This window comes from Pyrus communis, chromosome 3, assembly GCF_041283825.1.
Source record: "Pyrus communis isolate YQ-2024b chromosome 3, ASM4128382v1, whole genome shotgun sequence".
NCBI lineage: Eukaryota > Viridiplantae > Streptophyta > Magnoliopsida > Rosales > Rosaceae > Pyrus > Pyrus communis.
The window spans coordinates 19,603,376-19,629,051 of NC_142567.1; positions in this window are offsets into that span (position 1 = coordinate 19,603,376).

Here is a 25,676-nt window from a genome sequence, read left to right on the forward strand (position 1 = left end):
ATGTGCATCGTTTATGCATGAAGATTGAATAAAGGATGTGAAGAAGAATATAAAAATTGAATTTGAAATTTTGAGGAGATCTGGGAAGATCAAGCTTTGGAAATACAGTTTTACCAATATCAACCTTCAAATCAATCAGTCGGCTGTGGGTATGCATCTCTACTGGGTTGATCTAGTGGAAAGCGAGTAAAGATTTGGAACTTGGCCTAGTGGAAAGCGAGTAAAGATCTAAAACTCTCTTGAGTTCAAACTCCTATAAATTCATTTCTATTTTGGCATATCATTTGACCTAGGAGCTAAAAGTACACTATCACGCTCTTCATGTAGTATTGAGACTACATGAAGATAAAAATTACTCTTTCATTAATGTGTGGTGGAAAACCTCCAATTTTTCCTAAACAAAGTCTAACATTTTCTTTTATTAAGATGCATACCTAATCATTGGCAAAACTAAAAAAAAAAAAATTAAAAAAAAAAAAAAAACCTAATTAGGTGACCAATGCAAGTAACTAATTAATGATGACCTTTTTATCTATGTTCAATTCCATATTACTTCTAGCTAAGTTGGTCAATAACCTTAGAATCAGCAATACAGTTCAACAAACACAGTGGCCAGTTGAAATTTTTGTTGAAAGCCTGAACTTATTTGGGAAACTTAGAAATATAGCCATTTTAGAGATTACTTATTGAAATATAACCTACATTTTCATTTAGGGAACTGTTATTAGCACTTCAAAAATCTCATTTTACACTCCTCACAACTGTATTTTTCTTTCTAATTATAGAAAGTTTGGAGTGTCAAATGAGATCTTTGGAGTGCTAATAACAATTCCCTTCATTTATTATAAAACTAATCAAAATTGACGGTAAAAAGACTTATTGCCCTTTAGTTTAAAACCTTCCCTGCATCCAGAATCGTGGTGTTTCTTTTCTAAATCTTCATCCCCATTTTTTTCTTTTTCTAAAACAAAATTTCCTCCACAAAACGCACCAAACTAGCCTGGAATAAAATATAAACAGTCCAAACACGGCAAATATAGATAAAGTCGAAAATGTAATCTCATGACTAGCCTGCCTTAGAGACGTTTGCAACAACTTGTCCTTTGAGACCACCAGTCCCCCTAGCAGCATGAAACCAACCTTCTTCCCAGGAGAAGCGTTACGCCACCTGTCCAATATGTGGTGATAACATCCTCCGTGAGGATGCTCGACTGGGTTCATAGCCACACCACGAATAAGTTTTCAGAAAAATTTTGTTAGTTTTAGACTATTTCTTCATCTAATATTGCAGTTACTGCTTGGCGTGATCCCTTGGTTCAATTACATTTGGGTAAAGAGAAGTTTGGTGGTGGTGTTTCAATGGAGATGAGGAGTCTAGAGAGCACAGGAGTGTTAAGAGAAGGTTAAAAGTAATTAAGTCTTTTTAATTTTAATTTTGTTTAGTTTTATAAAATTAGAAAATTTAGGTTATACTTCAACAAGTGATTTCAAAAATGGATATATTTCCAAGGGGAATTGTCAACTTATTTCCCACATGTATCTTGACACGTGGGGTGTTGCGCTCAAGACTTCCAAGGACTTCTACAATACCTAGCTAAATAGATAGGCAAATCAACTCATTGGAAGTTAACAGAAACAATCAATACTCATTTAGTTTAATTTCACCATAATAAGATATTACACCATCATCTCCCCTATCAATCTCACCACCCTATTATGATAAAATCAAACTAAACGGGTCTAAATGTTTATCTGTTAACAATCTAATGAGTTGATTTGTCACCCCGTAGTCTGGATCCCTCTCATATGGTTATGGATCTATTGTTAGGAGTATTAAGATCCTATGGCTGTGAATTAGACATGTGTCAAGAGATTAAAGAAGTTAGATAAAGTTTGTTATTGTGTAGCTTAGAGTGTAAGCTATCAATACAAACTATATAAATCTTGGAACCATCATTTGTAACTAACAAGAAAGATAATACATTTTCTAATATTCTCTTCTCTCTCTAAACTCCCGATCTTCTTCTTCTTCTTCTTCTCCTCTCTCTTTCTGCATAACTATCTTCATCAATATTCTTCAATGGTTTACATGGTATCATTTGCGTAAACAAGCATAGCAGCTTGGTGGTCTTTCGATCTTGGTTTCATTTGCTTCCATTTCTACATTCTTCTCTGTGTGATCTTTTCTCTGTGGATTTGTGATCTTTTCTGGTAAATTGGGGTATTTCTTTGTTTGGTTTCGTCTGGTTTCGTCTTCTCAAAGTGTGCCTACCAAGTGTTTGTTGTTAGTTCTCTGTCAGGATTTCTACGTAATTGGTAACAATGGTGACCGCTGCTCAGTTACAGATTCTACAATCTCTGATTGCGCCTTTGATTTCATCCGTCTCAAGCTTGATAAATGTGAAATTGGATGAATCGAATCACTTGGCTTGGCATTTCCAGATGGAGTTGCTTCTTGAAGGGCATAGCATAATTGGTTTTGTTGATGGTTCGATGCCTTGTCCTGCTCAGTTTTGTCAAGAATCTTCTGGTGATTCTGCTACAAGGGTTCAATCTGATGACTACAAGTTGTGGAAAATGCATGATAAAGCATTAATGCAATTGATCACCGCCACATTGTCTCCGGCTGCGATTTCCTGTGCCATTGGGAGTACTAGTTCCAAAGAACTGTGGAATCACCTATGAGAACAATTCTCTACAGTCACAAGAATGAGCATATTTCAACTTAAATCTGAGCTTCAAACCATAAAGAAAGGTAGTGATTCTATCACTGTGTATTTGCAGAAGATTAAAGAAGCATGGGATTTGTTGTCTGCTGCTGGTGTATTTTTTGATGATGATGATATAGTCATTCTTACACTAAATGGTCTGCCTGCTGAGTTCAACACAATAAGATATGTGATTAAGGGTCGTGAAACTGTGATATCATTGAAAGATCTTTGGTTTCAACTGCTTGCTGAAGAAACTCTGGTTGAAACTATTCCTCCATCACCGGTGTTATCTGCACTAATGGCACAAACCAATGGCCTGCCATCCAAGAATCAATCTTTTTCCAGTTCTGGTGGAAATTATGCTAGTTCTAATTGCAATGCATATAAGTCCTTTAATCAAAATGGTAAAGGCAGAAATCGGTTTGGAAACAACTTTAATCCGAAATATGGAAATGGCAAGAATTTTCATTCAAGTCTGGCACCTGGCACTCTTGGTGCATGACCACCAAGAACACAGAACTATGGTTTTGAGGCTCAAATTTGTCAAATTTGTAAGAAAATAATCATGTGGCATCTACATGTCAATTTAGAAATACCAAGGTTTCCAAGGTTGTCAAATCTGTGGCAAGCATAATCATCTTGCTGACACCTGCAGATATCGAAATACAAGTGGTGCATCATGTTGTCATGTATGTGGGAATCCATATCATAGTGCAAAAACATGCTTTCAGAAGAATGTACCGTCTCAAATGAGTACCATGCATGCTGTAACAACCAATGGTACTTACTCTTTATTCTAAGTGCCATCAACTATATCTCAGCAACAAGTTTGGCTTACTGATTTTGTTGCAAATAATCATATGACCTCTGAACTGGGAAATCTCTCATTGTCAACCCCATATCCTTCAAATGAGATCATTCAAACAGCTAATGGTAAAGGTTTAGCTATCTCCCATATTGGTTATAGTCTTTTCAGAGATCCAATGCAGCCTATTAAGCTTAATTATGTTCTATATGTGCCAAAATTGTCTCAGAATTTATTATATGTGCATAAGATCTGTTTGGATAATAACTGTTGGTTGATTTTCGATGCTTCTTCATTTTGGATTCAGGACAAAACCACAGGGAGGATCCTCTACATAGGGCTATGTCATAGTGGATTGTACCTTATCATCTCATCATGATCTCATCTGGCTATCAATAAAGGAAGAATTGCAACTTTTCTGAGAAAACAATTTAAAGTCAGTATTTGGCATAAGAGACTAGGTCATCCCTCTAATTCCATTGTCTCTCAAGTTTTAACTTCCTCTCATGTGTCTTGTGTTGCTGATAAAGATCCTTCTGTGTATCAACCATGTTTAGAGGGCAAATTTAGTAAACTCCCATTTCCTTTTCCAGGAGAAAAATTTGTACAACCCTTTGACATTGTCCACAGTGATGGATGGGGTCCTGCTCCTTGTGTTTCCCTAGAAGGATTCAAATATTATGTCACATTCATTGATCATTGTACAAAATATTGCTGGATTTTTCCCATATGTAATAAAAGTGATGTTTCTGGTATATTTGTTTCCTTTTACAATTTTGTCTTCAATCAGTTTCAAACTTCCATTAAAACTCTGCACAGTGATAGTGGTGGTGAATATATAGGTAAAGCATTTCAAAAGTTTCTATCTGATAAAGGAATAATGCATCAATTGTCATGCCCTCACACACCAGAACAGAATGGGATAGCAGAAAGAAAACACAGACATATCATTGAAACATCCATCGCTTTATTACAATCTGCTTCCGTACCATCTTTGTTTTGGTCTTTTGCTTGTCAAACCTTAGTATATTTGATTAATAGGATGACATCTCCTTTATTGGGAAATAAGTCTCCATTTCAATTGTTGTACAACTTTATGCCTGAAATACAACATCTGAGATTGTTTGGGTGTTCTTGTTCCCCCTGGTTGAGGCCATATACTAGTACCAAATTAGATCCCAGAACAACAAAATGTGTATTTTTGGGGTATGCATCCAAGTATAAAGGTTTTCTCTGTTATGATGTTTCTCGACATGTCATATTTGATGAGACAGAATTTCCATATTGTTCCTTGGTGCCTAAATCTCACCTTAGTTCTTTTTCATCACTGCCATCACATGTAACAATCACAAATCCTGTTCCAGATCACAATAATGTTCTTATATTTCCACAATCACATCACCCCTCAACTTTAAGTTCATCATCAGGTTCTATCCCATTAGATTCTATCCTGAGTGTCATGCCAAATACTGGACTACATCAATCTTCCACAGATTCTACTCTAGTCCCAGTTACAATTTCAAGTTCCAGTACAGATGGTTCCTCCGATACTCAATCTTCATCAACAACACAGCCTTTATCCTCTTCACTCCCTGTGGTACCTGAATTCCAACATGACCAACTTCAAGTGGTTCTCTTTATTCCTCCAGTTAATTTACATCCCATGCAGACACGATCCAAGAGTGAGATTGTTAAAAACATTGCTCTACTTGCTGCTGTTCATAAAAATGGAGGTGTTGATTTAACTCAAGTGGAAACTGCAATATATAAATCTGCATTGAAGTCTCCAGTTTGGTATGATGCTATGAATGATGAGATCTCAGCCTTACATAATCAAGGTACATGGTCCTTGGTTCCATTGCCCAAACACAAGAACTTAGTTGGGTGTAAATGGATGTATAAGATCAAAAAGAACTTTGATGGTTCAATTGGGAGATATAAGGCACGACTGGTGGTTCAACAGTGAGACCAGTCTTGGCATTTTGGATGGACTTTGAGACAATTGGATGTGAAAAATGCCTTTCTCCATGGTATATTGAAAGAAAAGGTCTATATGACACAGCCACCTGGGTTTGTTAATCCAAAGCATGCATATTATGTTTGCAGGTTACATAAATCACTATATGGTTTTAAACAGACACCACGGGCCTGGAATGAGAGGGTCACTACTTTTCTACCATCTCTGGGGTTCAAGTCTACATATGCCGATTCATCATTGTTTGTGAAAATTGTTGACAATTCTGTGGTGATCTTGCTTTTATATGTTGATGTCATAATCATAACAGGGAGTGTTACACAAGCCATCATTGACGTTATTCAATCCCTTGCTAAAAAGTTTGAAATTAAAGATTTGGGACCCCTTCATTACTTTCTGGGGATTCAAATTGTGCAGAATAAGGATGGATTGTTTCTTTCCCAAGATAAGTATGTTACTGATCTCTTAACTAAGTCTGACATGCTATTATCCAAACCTTGTGCTACTCTATGTTTGCCATACAATAGACTGCCCATAGATGATGGAAAGCCGTACAATAATCCTTCATTGTATAAGAGCTTAGTTAGTGCCCTGCAATACTTGACATTTACTAGACCGGACATCGCTTTTGCAGTGCATCAGGTCTGTCAATTTATGCAAAGACCAATGGAGTCACATTTGTGGCTGTCAAAAGGATTCTCCAGTATATTACTGCATATAGTGATGCAGATTGGGCTGGTGATCCTAATGATCGACGGTCAACTACTGGAATGGTGGTGTTCTTGGGTTCTAATCCTATCTCATGGATGTCCAAGAAACAAAACACAGTCTCTAGATCATCAACGAAGGCTAAATATCGGGCCCTATCTACTACAGCTGCTGAACTGGATTGGATCAAGTCTTTGTTGCATTTTCTACAGATTTTGATTCTTGAGAAACCCCTCCTCTTTTGTGATAATCTGTCTGCAATAGCCTTGACCTGTAATCCTATTCAACACCAACGCACAAAACACATTGAGGTTGATGTTCATTTTGTTCGAGAAAGGGTCGCAACCCAGCAACTACAGGTGCACTTTGTGTCTTCCACTGAGCAGTTTGCAGATATACTTACCAAAGGGCTTTCTGCACCTCTTTTCCAGACTCATTGTGCCAATCTCAGGCTCAATTTCTCGGTCCTGAGCTTGAGGGGGGATGTTAGGAGTATTAGGATCCTATGGCTGTGAATTAGACATGTGTCAAGAGATTAAAGAAGTTAGTTAAAGTTTGTTATTGTGTAGCTTAGAGTGTAAGCTATCAATACAAACTATATAAACCTTGTAACCATCATTTGTAACTAACAAGAAAGATAATACATTTTCTGATATTCTCTTCTCTCTCTAAACTCTCGATCTTCTTCTTCTTCTTCTCTCTCTTTCTGCATAACTATCTTCATCAATATTTTTCAATGGTTTACATCTATTGCATATTTTCTTTGCCGTGGGATGCTTGGAAAGCAAAGGAAGTGTAGTCAAACCGAACAGCCCACCAACATTTTTTCCCTTTTTTATTTTTTATTTTTCTAAAAATGAGGCAAGTAGTGGAAAGCTACGGTTATCCATCTCTTCCGAATCCGGAGAGGCTATAGGAAATTTCATCCTGCCAGTGGCCATAGTCAAGCAAACTCACTAGCTCGAAACATCGAACCTAAAACCTCCCACATTTTTTTTATTAGGAAACCGTTGTTCATGCCCTTACCACTGACCACTTACTGTGGTTCACCAACATTTGAATTATGAGACAATCAATGACATAAGGAAATGAAAGCAATCGGGCAAGCACATTGTCACTTTTAATTGTACGCTCTTTTCTTTTAACTAGATTTTATACTTTGATTTTAAGTCCTCGACATATAATAATATACAAGGCAAGCACATGGTTAATTTTACAACAAATAATGTAAAACTAATGGAATTGATCATCTAATTAACAAAATGTACGTCCGACATATCTAACCTCTAACGGAACTTGGTTACGGAGAAGCTGTACCAGAATCCGGTGATGGCCAAAAGCACGTATCGATAAGGTTAGTAGGAAAACTAAACAGTCCGTTAAACCCTTTTCTCGTTTAGTGAAAGATAACTTAAGAAACTGTATAAATCCCACTCTACATTATTAATACGTTTTGTTGTACGTGTATATATATTTGGAATACCTGTGTAACTTAATCTATATCTTCTAGGAGTGGGCTTGGAAAATCGAAAACCGAAAAAAATGACCGAACACTGTACTGAAACTAGGAAACACCAAATCAATTGAAAACCAAATTGAAATTAGAAAACCAAACCAAAAACTATTGGTTCAGTTTCGATTTTGATGGTTCAAAACTGAATTGAACCAAATATATATAAATTAATATTTTATTTATTTATTTATATTGGGTATTTTTTTTCTTCCTCAATTTCAAATCAATCATTGGTTTAAAAGACCAAATATATTGAAGGCCCCATACCCTGAAAACCGAAGCCTATTTTCAATCGAAACTGGCTGCTACTCTGCGATGTTTGATATTATTGAACTACAAGGCTGTTTGGTGCTAATAACACATCAAGCCAACACCGGCATGACATGATCATTGAAACAAAAAAAAAATAAAAAAATAAAAAAATAAAATAAAGAGAAATTTAGACTAAAAACAGTTCGAAGAAAAAGAAATCAAAAGGAAACTGCAGATTTTCAATATGGTTGAGATCGTTTGAAGTGTGACCAAGCCATGGGACTGTGTATAAAGCTTTGTTACGCTAGTATGTGATCAAAGGTGGATTTCATGTAGTTCTTGCCGCTCTGTTGAAGCTGGATATACTCCTTATAATTCATTCCAATGTATTTCGGTGCTTGGCCTTCTTTTTCCAATAACTCCGGTGCCAGTGCGATAAGTGTATCAACACATGGTCCACGTGGTATGGCAATAGATATCCTCGTCGCTTTGTTGTTCACCGTCGCTTTGTTGTTCACCGTACTTGAACATCTACAGAAAATCATTTCCGGATTTGAACTCCTCCTTCTCTTCGTCTGGGAGGCTGAAAAATCCATGGCACACGTCAATCATCCCCTTCATTAGACTCTCTGGGACTCCGTGGCTAATTGCCTGCAATGAATACATCGTGATCATGATTAATTAGCTTGCTTTTTCTTTTCTTTTTTTGAGTAATGCTACACTTACTACATTTTTCATACCACATTTGTTCCACCTCTCTAATAGAGGCGCATGTGAGTCTCATCTTTTTTAGAGAGATGATACAAATGTGGTATTGAAAATGTGACAAAAGTATCATTTTTGTTGTTTTCTTTATCAAATTGCTACAAGTAACTCTAAAACACTGAGCAACCGTCACTCAAATATTTCTCCCAAAAAATAATGGAAGTAGTTAGTACGTTGTTAAACTACTTACAATGAAGAAGCCCCATTCTTGGCAAATTTTGACGAGGTCGTGGATTATTTTGGACTGTTGATCAGGAGATCCCGAGGTGAGAAGAGACATATCAACTATGGGGATTGCTAATTTGGGATCGTTTGGATCTGCTTCATCATTGGGGTTTATGTTGAAGGCATAAGCAGAAGAAACAGAGATGAGAGCGGGTGATTCCGCAACCAATTTGATGCTCTTTACATCCATGGTTTGAGTAGCTAATAGGGATTTTACCACCTACAAAAGTAGGGATAAAAATAATTTAAATACTTGCAAGAGTACAAGGTAATTGTAGTATAGATGGCTCTAGCAAGGTCGTTCTTCACAGGGATTGAATGAATAATCTATGTTAAATCAAATCTTAATTAATTATTTAAAACAAAGTTTGAGAAAAAGTTGATTTATGATTTAAAATAATAAAAACGAATTAATAGAAAATAATAAAATAAAGTGATAAAATAAAATAAACTAAAAGAAAATCAGTTTTGAAAATTAAATTGTAAAAGCCTAGGGTTCCGTCGTTACCTTAACAATCATATGTAGTTCTTCCTCGTACTTATGAATTACACATGCATATTTTGAAGGTTAGGTTTTCCTAAAGTATGCCTACTTGGACCCCCAACATAGAGTGTATATCAAACATGCAACCCGTTTGTGGTATTCAGATCAAATCTAAACATGCATGGCTCACTAAGCTTTGTGAAACCTTTTGAAAAACCATACAACCCTCAAGACGTGGTATTCATCCTAAGTGAACTTGCACATATTCATCACAAGAATCCTTCGTCAATTTTAGGAACCGACTTCCGACCAAAATTGCATCAAATTACTTTTCTAAAGATCCTAATGGTAGCTAAGCATTAAAACAATTAGATAGTTTAAACCGGTGATTAATAATTCAAACCTGCATGCATAATATCATAAGCAAATTGAAAAGAAACTACATATTCTTGCTAAGGCTCGTGGCCTCACCCTAGCAAACGGAATTTAGTTACTAGCAATCATACAATGAAATATTATTAAAGACAAGAATAGAAACATCTTGAAAATACACTTGAATCTAAAAGCTCTCTAAAGTGTGCGTGCGTTTTCTCCCTCTGTCTTCTCTAAAAAACCCTAAAGGCTAAAAAGCCTTATTTATTATACTACTAGGAAATAAAATCCTACTTGGACAAGGTCTTAGAATAATACTAGGAAACTAAATAAATTAAAATAAATTAGGAAATATAATCCTAAATTGACTAGATAAATTCGCCAAAAATCTGCACAGCCTCAAAACAGCCATGTTTCTAGATCTTTAGGGCTCCAAAACAGGCTCAAAAAGGCTAGAATTAAAGCTTAAGATGTCCCAAACATAATTGCAGAAGGTCTCGAACCCAAAAGACATCATCTTGAACGCCAAAAAGCCCAAAGAAGCCCAAAACGTCAGTTTGACAGCACTACACGCTGCTTCTTTATTTCATCACCATAAATAAACCGCTTGGTATAAAATTATGAAACTTTGACACAATTAGGACAACAGACTCATTAACATCCTCCAATTAGAATTACTCTAAAATTCGTCCGTTTGATCATGTTTTGCTCCAGAGTAAGTCGAATGTCCTACATGAAGAATACATAACAAAGTATCAAAATTCTACCAAAATAACTAATAAATTATAACTACGATTAGGGTAAAATATATGGTATAAAATTGACTCATCAGTAGCAACTGGAGCCATATTTTCAAATTTCAAGGACTCAGAGAATATTATGTATATCAGAAGAGGATGAGTAAAAAGAATTATAAGTAAGTCGATCGAGATGAAATTTTTGTGATGATAAATGAAGGAAATGGTTCCTTTTTATAGAGCTAGCTAGACACTGAGAAGCTGGGACGTATGTCATCAACTTTCTCGTGTTCATAATCCGTATTATAAATCAACGTGTATGTTGTCCAGCCCACCTTTTATGAAAGTTACGTATGGCTATATTCTGTGGTGAGAAGCAAGGGACGAGGATCTTCTCCGGATTTTGTTTGTGAAGATCCTCCTATTTTATCCATTCATCGTAAATTATCGAATAAGATTTAATTCTTCGAATCATTACAAAAAGGATCCGGATGAGGTCCAAATCCAGAAGTAAGCTTTCAGAATCACTAATTAATTTGATGTCGATTGCCAACCATCTCATACTCATCAAGAGAAAAAAAAAATAGGGAGTTTTAACGAAAAGCCCACGGTATTGATCACTTTAACAAAAAACCACATTTTTACACTAAAAAGTCAATCCTGGTACTATTCACTTTACCCTTTATTTTGTCCTTATCATTAAAACTCAAAGTTTTCAAATTTTTTTCATTAGTTTTCCTCAAAAAAAAAAATTACATTGAAATGACCAGTCTACAAGAATTAAGTAGTGTTTTTGTTTTTGTTTTTTTGTTTTTTTGTTTTTTTTTTTTTTTTTTGAGAAATTAGCTATCTAATTATTCTACAATATATTTAAGTTAAGAATTATATAATAGGTCTATAAGAGTAATCCAATCAGTTTGATAATCAAAGACCAGTTCTTCCTTTTCAACAATGTTTCTTTACTTTAAAAAAAAAAGAAAATTGGTGTCAAGTCACGATTATGTGTCTCTTTTGGGGAACGGGAAGACTCACAGATTCATTTCAGCCTCCTTTTGGCCAAAAGTCTGACTTCCACACCAACATCAGGTTTCGAATATGAGACCTACAATTTTTAGTTTTAAAGAAGCATCGTAATCCGCCCTTTACCACTGGGTTTCGAACCCACGATTCCAAAAGTCCTTGCAAGTCTTGAGAGCACCACCCATATTTTATTCAAGTCAGAATATCAACCATATTTTATGCAAAAATGCTATTCTCATCATCTGGTTGTATCATCACTTGTACTATCTCTCTAATAGAGATGTGACTCATATGTGTTAACAGACCTACCTCTATTAGATATGATATAAGTGATGGTCCAATAAGATGGTCAATGTAGCATTACCCGTATGGTCTTTCTTCCATGACATCATGGCTTTTAACTTAAAATATAGCCATAAATCAACGTGTATGTTGTCCACTCCACCTTTTATGAAAATTATGTATGCCTTTGTTTTGCGCTTTCAAGACTTGCGAGGACTTATGGAATCGTGGGATTCCTGCGGGTACACGATGAGGACAGGAGATTAAGCAAGAAAACGGAAAGAGATATTCTCTGGATTCTTTCCTCCTAATTCAGCAAATCAGGAAATCATGTACTATTGAAATTTGATCAAACGTCTACAAACAGAAAATCACTTTAAAAATTATAATAACTTCAACTGTTGAATTAATTTTTAATAGCACAAATTCCTTAATTTGATGAATTAGGAGGAAGATATCTGAAGATGACTTATTTCTCAAAAAAAGCATAATCAAAACTTATCAACCCACCAACATTGGAATATTTTTTGTTTTATTTTTACTCGAAAACCAACATTGGAATATATATGAGACTGTTTAAACTAACAAAGCAAATTTGGCAAGCACATGGTTACGTCCTCCAACACTATAAAACAAAGCAAAACTGGCAAGCAAATGGTTACATCCTTCAACGCTACAAATATAAGGTAGTGCTATCTACACACTCATTTGTACTTTTTATACTTTCTTTTCAATTTTCGATCGTTAAATTGAATGAGTTAAAGAAAATTAATGACAAAAAATTACTAAAGGTGTGTAGAAAGTAAAAAAGAGTGTATGGATAAAGCACTTCCTAAATATAATAACATATAAAAATTCACACACCCATTTTACCTCCTACAAACCCTTGTTAATTTTTTACAGTTGATCTTCTTCAGTTCATTTGATATGACGGTACGAAATTGAGAGGGGTGTGTGAGAAGTAAAAATAGGCGCGTGGACGTCGATGCAAATTTTCACCGTCTTCAGTCTCTATGAAAATGCACCTGCAAATCAAATTCTCTGAGTGAATAAAGTGTTTAGGGCTTTTTTAGTGTAGCAAAAGCCTCTGAAATTTGGAAAAATATGGGGTGTTTATAGGGATAGGGCTGGCCGTAGTGTTAGGGTTTTACCCTACACGTGGCGGCATCCTATTGGCCAAGATTTATGGAGAAATATTCTCAAGATATTAAATAGGAATCATATCTTGAGCTAATGGAGTAATTATCCCTAATTGATTTAAATTGGGATTACTTACTTGATTGGAGTCAATCTTCAAATGGGAATGTATTAAAGACAGGACTTGAGTAATTAATCCTTATCTTTAATGTTTTGACTTTTCCTTGCCAAGGGCAAGTGAGATGTGGGCAACTATATTCAACTGCTGAGACCTTTAGAGGTGTGAGCTGCACGTTGGAGCATCTAAGAAGCCTGCCCATATATTGAGAGCAATCTTGTCTTTCTTGAGCAAAAGTCCACATGTCGTCTCTAGAATTTTTGGGATTATTTTAGGCTCCACAATAGATAGCACTCTCCAAAAAAATATCTTTCTAGAAATTTGTACCCAAAAAATATTTCTTTCCAAAAATTATAAGAGAAGTGCTAAAGAGACTCCAAAAAGTGGGACTCTCTATAGACTTTCTGCCACCTCCAGTGTTCTAAAAATCGACATAGGTGCTTGACGGCGGCCAACTGTCGAGAATTCACCAAAATTGTTCAACAAGTCGGCTAGACTACCAGGCAGTGCCTAGATAGCCTCCTGGAAGGGCTAGGCGGCCTCAGCAACCCCTGAAGGATTCTGTAACTCAAGAAAAAAATATCATTGCAAAGGTAGTCATCATGTTGCTACGCCTTTTCCCTTCTCTACATGCGTAGAAGAGGAGTTGGCATAAAACATTTGATAAGAGAGGAAGAGAGAGAGGGAGAGAGGGAGCTCTATAAAATCTGCAATTGCAGAGAAGAAAAAGTGCGATAGCGCAGAGTTTATGTTGGCTAGGGTTAGAGTTAGACATTTTAAAGTTGATAGTTCTTTTAAAATTAGGCAATAAATTTTTATTTATTTATTTAATGTGAAAACAAGGCTCAATCCTTTTTTAATGAAAAGTAAGGCCCAACAATGATTAAAACATATTAAGCTAAGAAAAAATGTTACAAAACCAAAAGAAATATTTCTCAACTTTTGCACATAAGTCATATTTTATTTTTATTATTATTATTATTATTATTATAATATATGCATATATTATATACATATATGTAATAAATTTTTTAAAATAATCTATATGTTATTTTATTTTGTAATATATGTATCTCGATACAATTATGTATATTTTTAAGTGTATATAAGCACTTATTTATACGATTTATACAATGTTTAATAATGTTGGCATGAGAAGAAACGTTAAACTGTGAGGTGGCAGTGAGTCCATGAAAAGTCTCACTTTGAGAGAGTCTCCTTAGCATTTCTCAATCCATGAAAAGTCTCACTTTGAAAGAGTCTCCTTAGCATTTCTCAATTTGAGAAATGCTAAGGAGGGTCTCTCAAAAGGTGGATTCTCTAGGGACTATTTGCCACCTTATATTTTGGGCACAATGTTTTATAATGTTGGCACAAGAATAAATGTTAAATTATGAGGTGGCAGTGAGTCCATGGATAGTCGCACTCTGAGAGGGTCCCATTAACATTTGGAAAAATTACACTTAAAGTATACTTTCAATATTTAATTATATATTGAGACAACACTTTTTAAACAATTCAAGAAATGACATCTTTTAAACCCGCGTAAGATGACATCATGTTCGGTTTTTCCGTTAGAAACAGAGTTACGTATTTTGTTAAATAGTGATCGGCAATGATTCGAATCATTTAAATTATTTTTTCGTTTCTCTGCTGTTTTTCTTTCTCTTTGAGGTTTATCCGTTCTGATTTATCCTTCGTCATCTCCCTCAATTATTTCTCGCCATAATTTCTCTTTGAATCATTCAAGTTTTGTTCGAAGGTAAGTGTTTCTCTCAAGTTTATCTCTCTGAATTTTATGTGTTCCGATTTAGATTTTCGAAGTTATTGTGTGTTTTTGAATTGATTTCGGTTTAGATTTTGAAAGAGTCTCTGATTTTTCAGTTTTTTATTGGTCGCATTGAGTTTTTTTGTTTTTGTTTTTTGTAGTCACGGTATTTTAGTTTTGAAGATTTTGATTCGATTTTTATTATTTGATCAAGTTTTTGGCGAAGGTGATTTTTCGTTGTGTTGCTTTTGTTTTTCATTGAAGTTCCTTTGGTTTTTTGTAGTATAGTTATCATATATATTTGTTAGAATTGGAATGTATTATGAGTTAGTTTAGTATTTGGCACAGTGTTCTAAAAATTGGCCTAGGGGGCGCCTAGGTGTTGGGGCGGAGGTGTGCCGATGCGATTAGGTCCAAATCGTTAAGAAATATCGAGGAGATGTTAGGCGCTCTTAGGCGGCCTGGGCGGTCTAGGCAGCTGTCTAGGAGAAGTGAAATGGTTTCCTGGGAAGAAATTTCAAATAGAAACCAAAAATCGCAAACTCGAATTTAAACTTGAAATTAACATGCAGAGCATGGGTTAAGCTACCTGAGTTTCGAACGGGACTAATTCGAGCTCATGGGACCCCAAGTTCGATAGGTCCCTCGCTAGAGCTCCACGCCAGAAGCTCAATTTTCAAAGGTTGTAGCTCAATTCCATTAGAGCAACTATCACCGAGAACCCCTGCTTGGATTCTCCTACTTTCCATCATAGAATTTAACATGCAAAGGTACCATAGGGATCCCCAGGTTGGGCAGGTCTTGTATTTGGTGGTTTGGGGTCTTGATTTAATTTGAATTTGTGGTGATGGTGCCTGGAGCTCTCTTTTGCTATGGTGGTTTAGAAAGAAGGCAAAGAGTTCAAAAGGAGAGAAGAGAGAGAGAGAGATAGAGATAGAGAGAGAGAGAGAGATAGAGAGAGAGAGAGAGAGAAAGAAAGAAAGAGAGCGAGCTGTAATCTAAGAGGAAAAGATGGTTTGGAGAGAAGGCAGAGAGTTTGAAAAGAGAGAGAGACAGAGAGAGAGAGAAGAGAGAACCGGTTTTCAAAAAAAAATTGATGGTGATGTGTGAGTGATGATAAGAATTGGTGGTTGAGTGTGTAGGTTTAGAGAAAGAGAGGGAGAGAGCGATGTGAGGGAGAGGAAAGTGCACGGGAACGTGGGGTCTGTGCGTAAAAAAAAGAGAGAGAAAAGATGTGAGAGAAAGTCATGAGAGAGATGGGACCGGTTGATATGAAATGGGGAAGGATGCATGCTCTGACCGGTTTTGGTGCTCCAAAGTTGAAAGTGTCACCAACCCAGATAAAATCATAAATAAAATACCCATGCTCTGTCTAGTCTTGGCTCCAAAGTTCAAAGTAGGACACCAATAAAATCATAAATAAAAGAGAGGATTTCGGGGATGATACCAATGGGCGTGGTTTCGTTAAGGGATAACTAGCATGGCTTCCTAGTAGTTTTATTATTAACCACCCAACCCACTATGTCAGATTTTTACTTTTATTTTTTAAAAATTAGATATAATCCTTTGAAATGTCTTAAGTTATATGGCATATATGCTTAATGTGTTTTTAAATTTTAGACTTGTTGGATACTCTTTTTGTATTTTATCATTCTTTTGTTATCTTATCCAAGGATTTCATACAAGTGTAATTTTTTATATGTTAATATGCATTTATTTACAAGATATACATGAAATTAACCTAAATCCGCCTAGATCCCACTTAGCCGCCTAGGCGGTAGGCGCTAGCTTGCCGCCCGACTAGCTCCTACCATTTTTTAGAACCTTAATTTGGCGAAGGTTATTAATATTCATGCAGCATCAGTTCATAGAATCGTACATAATCAGTTGGTATAAGTTTTTTTTTTCTTTGGGGGGGGGGAACATTTAATAATTTCCAATGTAATACTTGTGTAGCATCAGTTTTATATAAACAAATATATTAATATTTATGCAGCATTAGTTCATAGAATCATGCAGAATCAGTTGACATAAGTTTTTTTAGGGGGGGTTGGGGGGAACCCCCCCTTTAATAAGCATTTAATAATTTTCAACATAATACTTGTGCAGCATCAGTTTTATATAATCAACGTAATATTTGTGCAATATCAGTTTTATATAAACATTTATTTAAAGGACAATGGATTAGAAACAAGTTAATAGATTATAATCATTTTTGGCGTTTTTGTGTTGCATCTGTGTTACAAATATTTGTGCAGCATTAGTTTTTATTGATTATTATATTTACATTTTAAAATGCATATATATATATATATATCCAATTATTTCTATGCAGCATTAGTTTAACTTTATTTATTATTATTTTTTTTTATTTTGATGTAGATCATGTCTGTTGTTAAAGTGTTGAAGTGTGTTTATGAAAATCGTGCAGTAGTTGTGTCATTTTAACCGCATACTAGTTATGAGGATTTATGTGGGCAATTAACTTTGAAGTTTCCAAGTTTGTCATCAAGATGCTTTCTGTTGAAATACTCATTATACGGATGTGAACCAAACTGTTTATTAGAGTGCAATGAAGATATTCAGACCCTTCTATTGGTCAATAACTTGATTTCAAATCTAGTTGTTAATGTTTATGTTCAAGCTAAGAAGGTGATGTCTATTGTTTCTACTAGTAGTGTGTTGTCTTGCCTAAGTGAAGTTACTAGTATTGGGGATGAGATCCAATTTTTGGGTATGACTCTTATGGACCTCACCATTAAGCAACAAATGAGTGGCATAGTTATATTTCTTATGATTATCAAATTTATGAAGATGGTACAGTTCAGTTTCATAGAAAACTTACACAATACTCTATTGAGATTGGTTTTGTTTTCAAGTTCACTGGGAATGATTGGAAGCATGTTACCACTGTTTGCTCAAAGAAACTGTCGCAAGGGGTGTCAATGTCGTGTTCATGCTGTTTTGCAACAGCCTAGTGGTTGTTTTATCATTAAAAAATTAAATAATATTCATACTTGTATTGGACGTATTTGTCAAAAGGAGAATAAAAGGTTTGACCCTTCTGTTTTGTCCTCTTTGTTGGCTACCAAGGTTCGTTCAAATCCGTCTATTAAGGCAAAGGATGTTATGAGAGAAATAAAGGAAAGTTATGGTATTGATGTTAAATATCATGCAGCTTGGCGTGGCAAAGAGATTGCATATAATGAGGTTAATGGTGATGAGGCTTTCTCCTTTGGATTTTTGCCTTTTTACCTTAATGAGTTCGTGCGTGCCAATGATGGATCATTTTATGCTAGTAAACGATTTGAAAGGTTATTCATATCTTTTGGAGCTTGTGTTAAAGGATTACTATGGTGTAAACCAATATTGTTCCTTGATGGTACGTTTTTGAAGGGAAGATATACTGGTACTTTTCTTGATGCTTAGCACACATGCTAGATGCAGCATCACTAAGCGCACAAGCTATATGCAACATCACTTAGCGCACAAGTAGATGCAACATCAATTAGCAAACAAGGTAGATGCAGAATTAGTTGTTAACGCACAATGTAGATGCATAATTGTTTTAACACAAGCTTGAGGCAGCATCACTTAGTGTGCAAGCTATATGCAACATCACTTAGCAAACAAGTAGATGCAACGTCACTTAGCAAACAAGTAGATGCAGCGTCACTTAGCAAACAAGTTAAATGCAGAATTGGTTGTTAACGCATAATGTAGATGCATAATTGTTTTAACACAAGCTTGATGCAACATCACTGAGCATTCAAGCTATAAGCAGCATCACTTAGCGTTCAAGCTATAAGCAGCATCACTTAGCAAACAAGTAGATGCAGTATCACTTAGCACACAAATAGATGCAACATTAATTAGCAAACAAGGTAAATGTAAAATTGGTTATTAACGCACAATGTAGATGCATAATTGTTTTAACACAAGCTTGATGCAGATTCCTTTTTTTATTTTTCTATAACATATTTATATGCAAAACCAATTTACAAACAGAAAGTAGAACCAGAATTAATTTACAAAGTGCAGCATCAGTACAAAGTGCAACATTAGTTCAAAGTGTATCATCGAAGCTAGACGGTTAATGTTTTTACTCACAAAATTTAGACGCATATTCATTTTTCTTTTTCAGATGTTGAAGAATCAGTAACATATAAACTAAAAAAGCAAAACTGAAACATCTAAAACACTGAAATTGTTTTTTCTCGAACTGGAACAGTGAATTTTTTGTAAAATCAAGTGCAAAAAACACTTGATAATGCATGTGTTTTTGACAGTTTTGAAAATGTCTTTGGCAAAAAATAAAAAAAAATAAATAAATAAATAAAGAGGTGCAAAAACACTTGATAATGCATTCGTTTTTTTACAAAGTTTGAAAATATAATCATGCAAAATGACGATTTTAAGTGGTAGGAAAACCTTTGAAACACTGATCTTTTTGGAAATCCGGCTGAACTTTGTGAATCATTTACTGAAAATCCAGCTTCAAAGTGTCGTGAACTATAGAGATTTTAGTGTTCTTTTTTGGGAAGTATCTTTTGCATGAGAGGAATTTGAAATGATAGGTTTGGGGAAGAGGAAACCATGGGTATTGAATAAGGGAAAAGGGAAAGGAAACCGGTTAGTGTTTATGATTTTTGTTGTGTAGTGGTTAACGTGACCATTTATTAACGGTTATAATAGAGTGGCACGGGCCGTAATTTACTCAATCCATTTCTTTTTGGGTTAGGCTTGGTTTTTTGTTGGGTTTTTTGTCCCTCCTTGTAATGGTTTAAAAGGGGTGGAGTTGTGTGAAATATGATATGTATTTATGTCTCTATAAGTAAGGCTCCCTTAACATTTCTCAAATTAAAATTAAAATTAACTTTAAAATATGCAATCTACGAAGTATTTTATTCAGCATATAAAAAGAGGGGATTTAATGAAAGCTCTTTTCAATTTTATTTTTAATTAAAAGGGAATTTTTGGTGGAAAATGTCCATAATGGATCAAACATTTTTTTTATTTACTCTTATGCCATTATTCCATTTATTATGGCGAGTGCCACAATGATGTTTATATTTTTGTCTGGTGCTGGACTTATTGTACGTAACTTTACACAGTGTTATTGTGACATATTCCCCACTTGTTGCATTATTATTTTGCTCTTTCAACTTTTGCTTATCTGCTTTCAGCTCTTCTAGGCTTCCATCATGTTGTCTTTGTTGTGTAGTTCTTATTTTGTTATATTGTTCCAGTATCGATCATTTCCTTCTTCTAGCTCTGCTTCTTTTCCATTATCTTCTTTTATCTTGTAATGGATATCTAATCATTCGCAAAATTTTTATATATAAATAAATAAATAAAATAAAATAAAAAACAGAAGAAGAACCTAATTAGGTGACGGATGCAAGTAATTAATTAATCATGACCCTTTTTTTTATGATCAATATGTTGCTCGTTTTGTATGGTCAGTAACCTTAGAATCAGCAAAGCAGTTCAACAAACACAGTGGCCAGTTGAAATTTTTGTTGAAAGCCTAAACTTATTTCCCACATGTATCTTGACACGTGGGGTGTTGCTCTCAAGACTTTCAAGAACTTCTAGAATAGCTAGCTAATAGATTGACAACCCAACTCATTGAGTGTTAATAAGAAACAATTAAGATTCATTTAGTTTGATTTCATCGTAATAAGGTATTATGCCATCATCTCCACTGCTAATCTCACCACCATATTATGATTAGAGAATTGTTATTAGCACTTCAAAAATCTCATTCTAATTCTACACTCCTCACAAGTGCATCTTTCTTTCTAATTATAGAAAGTTTAGAGTGTGAAATGAGATTTTTAGAGTGCTAATAATAATTCTCTATGATTAAATCAAATTAACGGTCTAAACATTTTTCCGTTAACAACCTAATGGTTCTCTAGGTCTCTCTCATTTGTTTTTAGATCTATTGTGTGGGATGCTTGAACAAGAGTAATGTTACACTTATCATTTATTTGTATCATCTATTCAATAGAAATAAGGCCTACTAGCATATATGGGTCATATCTCTATTAGAAAAATGACACAAATAATAGTATAAATAAATGATAAGAGTACCATTTTTGGACAACCAATGACAAAAGGAAATGAACGCAAAAAAAAATCGAACACTAAAGTGAAACTAAAAAGGACCAAACCAATTGAAAACCAAATCGAAACTAGAAAACCGAACTAAACCAAACTAAAAATTATTGGTTCGGTTTCAATTTTGGTGGTACAAAAATTGAACTGAACCAAAATAAATAATATATAAATTCTCAGAAAAAATATATACACAAATTAATATTTTATTTATTTATTTATGTGGAGCGTTCATTTTTTTAAACTCAATATCAATCATCAGCTGCTACTCAGTACTACGGTTTAGTAGTATTTCTCATTACTCGAAAGTGAGAGGTCTTCGGTTTGAATCTCATGGATGGCGAATTCGATACCAAATTAGGCTGTCCATTGTGTGACTTTGCCGAACTATTCCTCTTTTTCATATAAAAATATCGATGTACTCAAAAAAGAAAATCAATCATTAGCTTAATTTCAACGCAAAACTATGTAAATCCAACTTCAAAGTCCAAATATATTGAAAACCGCGTGTTGCGTATGGTGATTGTGGATTCCAGAAGTTGCACTTGATTTGATATTTCTTTCTCTTTCTTCTGTCTTATTTTAATGGGTTATATATTAAAACTGATGTGCTGCTATTGTGCTCATGAACCTTGTTTTCTTTTTCACTTGACGACCGATTATAATGAGTCGATTTTATACTATATTTTATTTTCTATTCTAGGTATATTTTAGTTATTATTTTTGTGAGATTTTGATGCTTTGTTATGTGATTTTAATGTAGGATATGCGAACTTGTTCTGAGCATAAAGTAACCAAACGGTGAAATTTTTAAGTGATTTCAATTGGAGCGGATTCGTGAATCTGTCAAGAAGGTTGTATCAAAATTTCATAATTTTATCTAAAAACATCTGATTGTGGCGAATTAATTTATGCCCAGCGTGCAGTGCTTGCAGATTGGGCTGTAGAGCTTATTTGCGACTTTTGGGCTGGAAGATGGATTTTGGAATTGGACTCTTCTTGGAACTTGAAGAGGAGGACCTAATCTTTAATTCGAGTCATTTTGTGCCTGTTTTGGAGCCTTGAAGGTCCAGAAACGTGGCTATTTCTTTGTTGGGCAGATTTCCTAATCAGAATAGGAATGTAATTCCTAGTTATCCTTTTATTATTTTATTTCCTAGGTTTTAGAAGGCCTTTTCTGTGAGGGTTTTGTTTTTTTGGAGTAATATAAATAAGGTATTTTAGCCATTAGGGTTCATGACGCAACATTAAGAGAACTTAGCAAAGCTTTGGAGAATTTCAGACTTTTACCTACAAGGTGTTTTCATCCTTTTCTAGTTAATGATGTGGATGCAAATTTCCACCTTCTCCTTCTTAGACAAAATTGCACCTACAAAACAAATCACACTTTTGGTCTAGGCCAAAAAGCCTCACGCGCCCATGATGAATGGGGGGGGGGTGTTTGGCCGAAGAACCTCCGATGCCAAAGTTAGAATTTTGAGGGAAGAGTGTTTGGAGAATTTTGTAGAGTTTTGCAAGAGACTTGGAAGTAGTTTTTTGAGAGAATGGAGAGCTATTTATAGGGATATGGCCGGCCCTATTAGGAGAATAGGGACCGGCCATTTTTGGTATTTTTTAGGTGTAATTTGTAGTTAATTAGCCATTAATAGATTAATTAGATAATAAATCCATTAGTAGACTAATTAACATAATTTAAAAGTTTTGGGGGTTATGGAATAATTACCTTGTTGAAAATATAGGATGAGGGTGGATGAAATAGTTTTGAATTTGTTACCTATTTTGGGCACTTTTGATTTGGTTGAGGGATGATTGCTCGCTGCTCGCGCGTAGGAATCCCGGTATGCCTCAAGGGTATTTTTGTCCTCTTATATCCAAAAATCCACGTGTCACCTTGTGATTATTTTTGGCTCCACAAATGATATTTTCTTTGATTTTTATTATGAGTATACATAACTAATTCCTTTGCTAGGGTTAGGCCATGAGCCTTAGCATGAATATGTAATTTTATTAATTTGCTTGTGAATGGATGCGTGCTTGCTTTGAATTATTAATCACTGTAATAAACTATCTATATATGTTAATGATTGATCACCATTAGGATATTTAGACTAGTAATTTGATGCAATTTCTGTTGGATCATCACCCTAAAATTGAAGAGGGCGTCTTGTGATTAGTAATGGTAAGTTCACTTAAGGCGAACATCATGCTCTTAAGGGTTGCATGGTTTTTCAAAGGGTTTTCACAAAGCTTAATGAGTCTTGCATATTTATATTTGATCTGAACATCATAGGTGGGTTGCATGTTAGATATATGTTTTCGCTTGAACATCACGAGGAAAATATGCATTAGGAAAGCCAAACCTTCAAAACATGTATGTGGAAATTCATAAGGAATTGGTAAAATTGCGTAGGATTGTAATGGTGATGGCTAAACCCTAGTCTTTCCTAAAATTATTTAATTTAAAACACGTTTTTCTTCTTTGCTACCATTATTTCCCAACTTTCAAATTTCTTTTATTGTTAATTTAATCTTTTCAAATTCAAAAATCTCAAATCTTTGTTAAAAATCTGTTTTAATAATTAACTAAGAGTTAATTTAATTACGAATTAGTCAAACAATCTTTGGGGACAACGACCTTGCATGAACAATTATACTACAATTACCTTGTACTCTTACAAGTATTTTCACTGATTTTAACCCTATTTGCGCAGGTACTAAAAATCCTATCAGACCGCTTGATTTGAATCCGTTATCTTTCTTTTTCACTCAAAACTAGCTGCTAGTCTAAGATTGTTTGACATTATTGAACTACGTACAAAGCTGTTTGGCGCTAATAACACATCAAGTGGTTGAGATCGCTGAAACAAAAGAAGAGAAATTTTCACTAAAAACAGTTCGAAGAAAAATATGCCAAAAGGAAGCTGCAGCTCTTTCAATGTGGTTGAGATCGCTTGAACTGTGACCACGCCATGGGACTGTGTATAAAGCTTAGTTACGCAAAGTTTGTGATCAAAGGTGGATTTCATGTAGTTCTTGCCACTTTGTTGAAGCTGGACATACTCCTTATAGTTCATTCCAATGTATTTCGGAGCTTGGCCTTCTTTTTCCAGCAACTCCTGCGCCGGTACAATAATTGTATCAACAGATTGTCCATGTGGTATGGCTTAGGAGTGGATAACCGTAGCTTGCCACCAGTTTTCTTTTTTTTTAAGAAAAAAAAAATATTGTGTGGTGGAATATTAATTTTTTTCAACAGGTATCAAAATGCATATAAAGGATCAAAGTTGGTTTTGTTTTGTATAATACTCCAATGTGCTTCGTTCATGCATGAAGATTGATTAAAGGATGTGAAAAAGAATATATAAATTGAATTTGAAATTTTGAGGAGATCTGGGAAGATCAAGCTTTGGAAATACAGTTTTACCAATATCGACCTTCAAATCAATCAGTCGGTTGTGGGTATGCATCTCTATTCGGTTGGTCTAGTGGAAAGTGAGTACAGATTTGGAACTTGGTTTAGTGGAAAGCGAGTAAAGATATGAAACTCTCAATTTGAGTTCGAACTCCTATAAATTCATTTCTATTTTTGCATATCATTTGACCTAAGAGCTAAAAGTATCACGCTCTTCATGTAGTACTGAGACTGCATGAAGATAAAAATTACTCTTTCATTAATGTGTGGTGCAAAACCTCATATTTTTCCTAAACTAAGTGTAACATTTTCTTTTATTAAGATGTATACCTTAATAAAACCAATTAGGTGACCAATATGCAAGTAACTAATTAATGATGACCCTTTTATCTATGTTCAATTCCATATTAATTCAAGCTAAGTTGGTCAATAACCTTAGAATCAGCAATTGCAGTTCAACAAACACAGTGGTCAGTTGAAAGTTTTGTTGAAAGCCTAAACTTATTTGGGAAACTTGGAAATATAGCCATTTTAGAGATCACCTACTGAAATATAACCTACATTTTCATTTATTATAAAACTAACCAAAATTGAAGTGAAAAAGACTTTATGGCCCTTTGTTTAAAAAGGGAAAAATTAGTGGCAAGCAATGGTTATCCACCCCTTTAGGGGTCGGGAAGACTCACAGAGGCATTTCAGACTCACTTAGCCACACGCCTGGCTTCCACACTAGTAGCGGGTTTTGAATCCGAGACTTCCAGTTTTTAGTTTTAAATAAGCCTCGTAATCCGTCCTTTACCATTGGGTTTCGAACCCACAATTCTAGAAGTCCTAGCAAGTCTTGAGAGCGCCACTGGCACCACCCATATTTTATGCAAGTCAAAATATCAACCATATTTTATGCAAAAATGTTATTCTCATCATCTAGTTATATCATCACTTGTACCTTCTTTCTAATAAATATGGGATTCACATGCGTTGGCAAGCCCACCTTTATTAGAGATATAATATAAGTGATGGGACACCAAGATGGTAAGTGTAGCATTACCCGTACGGTCTTTCTTCCATGACATCATGGCTTTTAACTTAAATTATAGCCATAAATCAACGTGTTTGTTGTCCAATCCACCTTTTGTGAAAATTATGTATGGCTATATTTTACGCTCTCAAGACTTGCAAGGACTTCTGGAATCGTGGGATTCCTGCGGGTACACGACGAGGGCAGGAAATTAAGCAAGAAAGCATAGTCAAAACTTATCAGCCCACCAA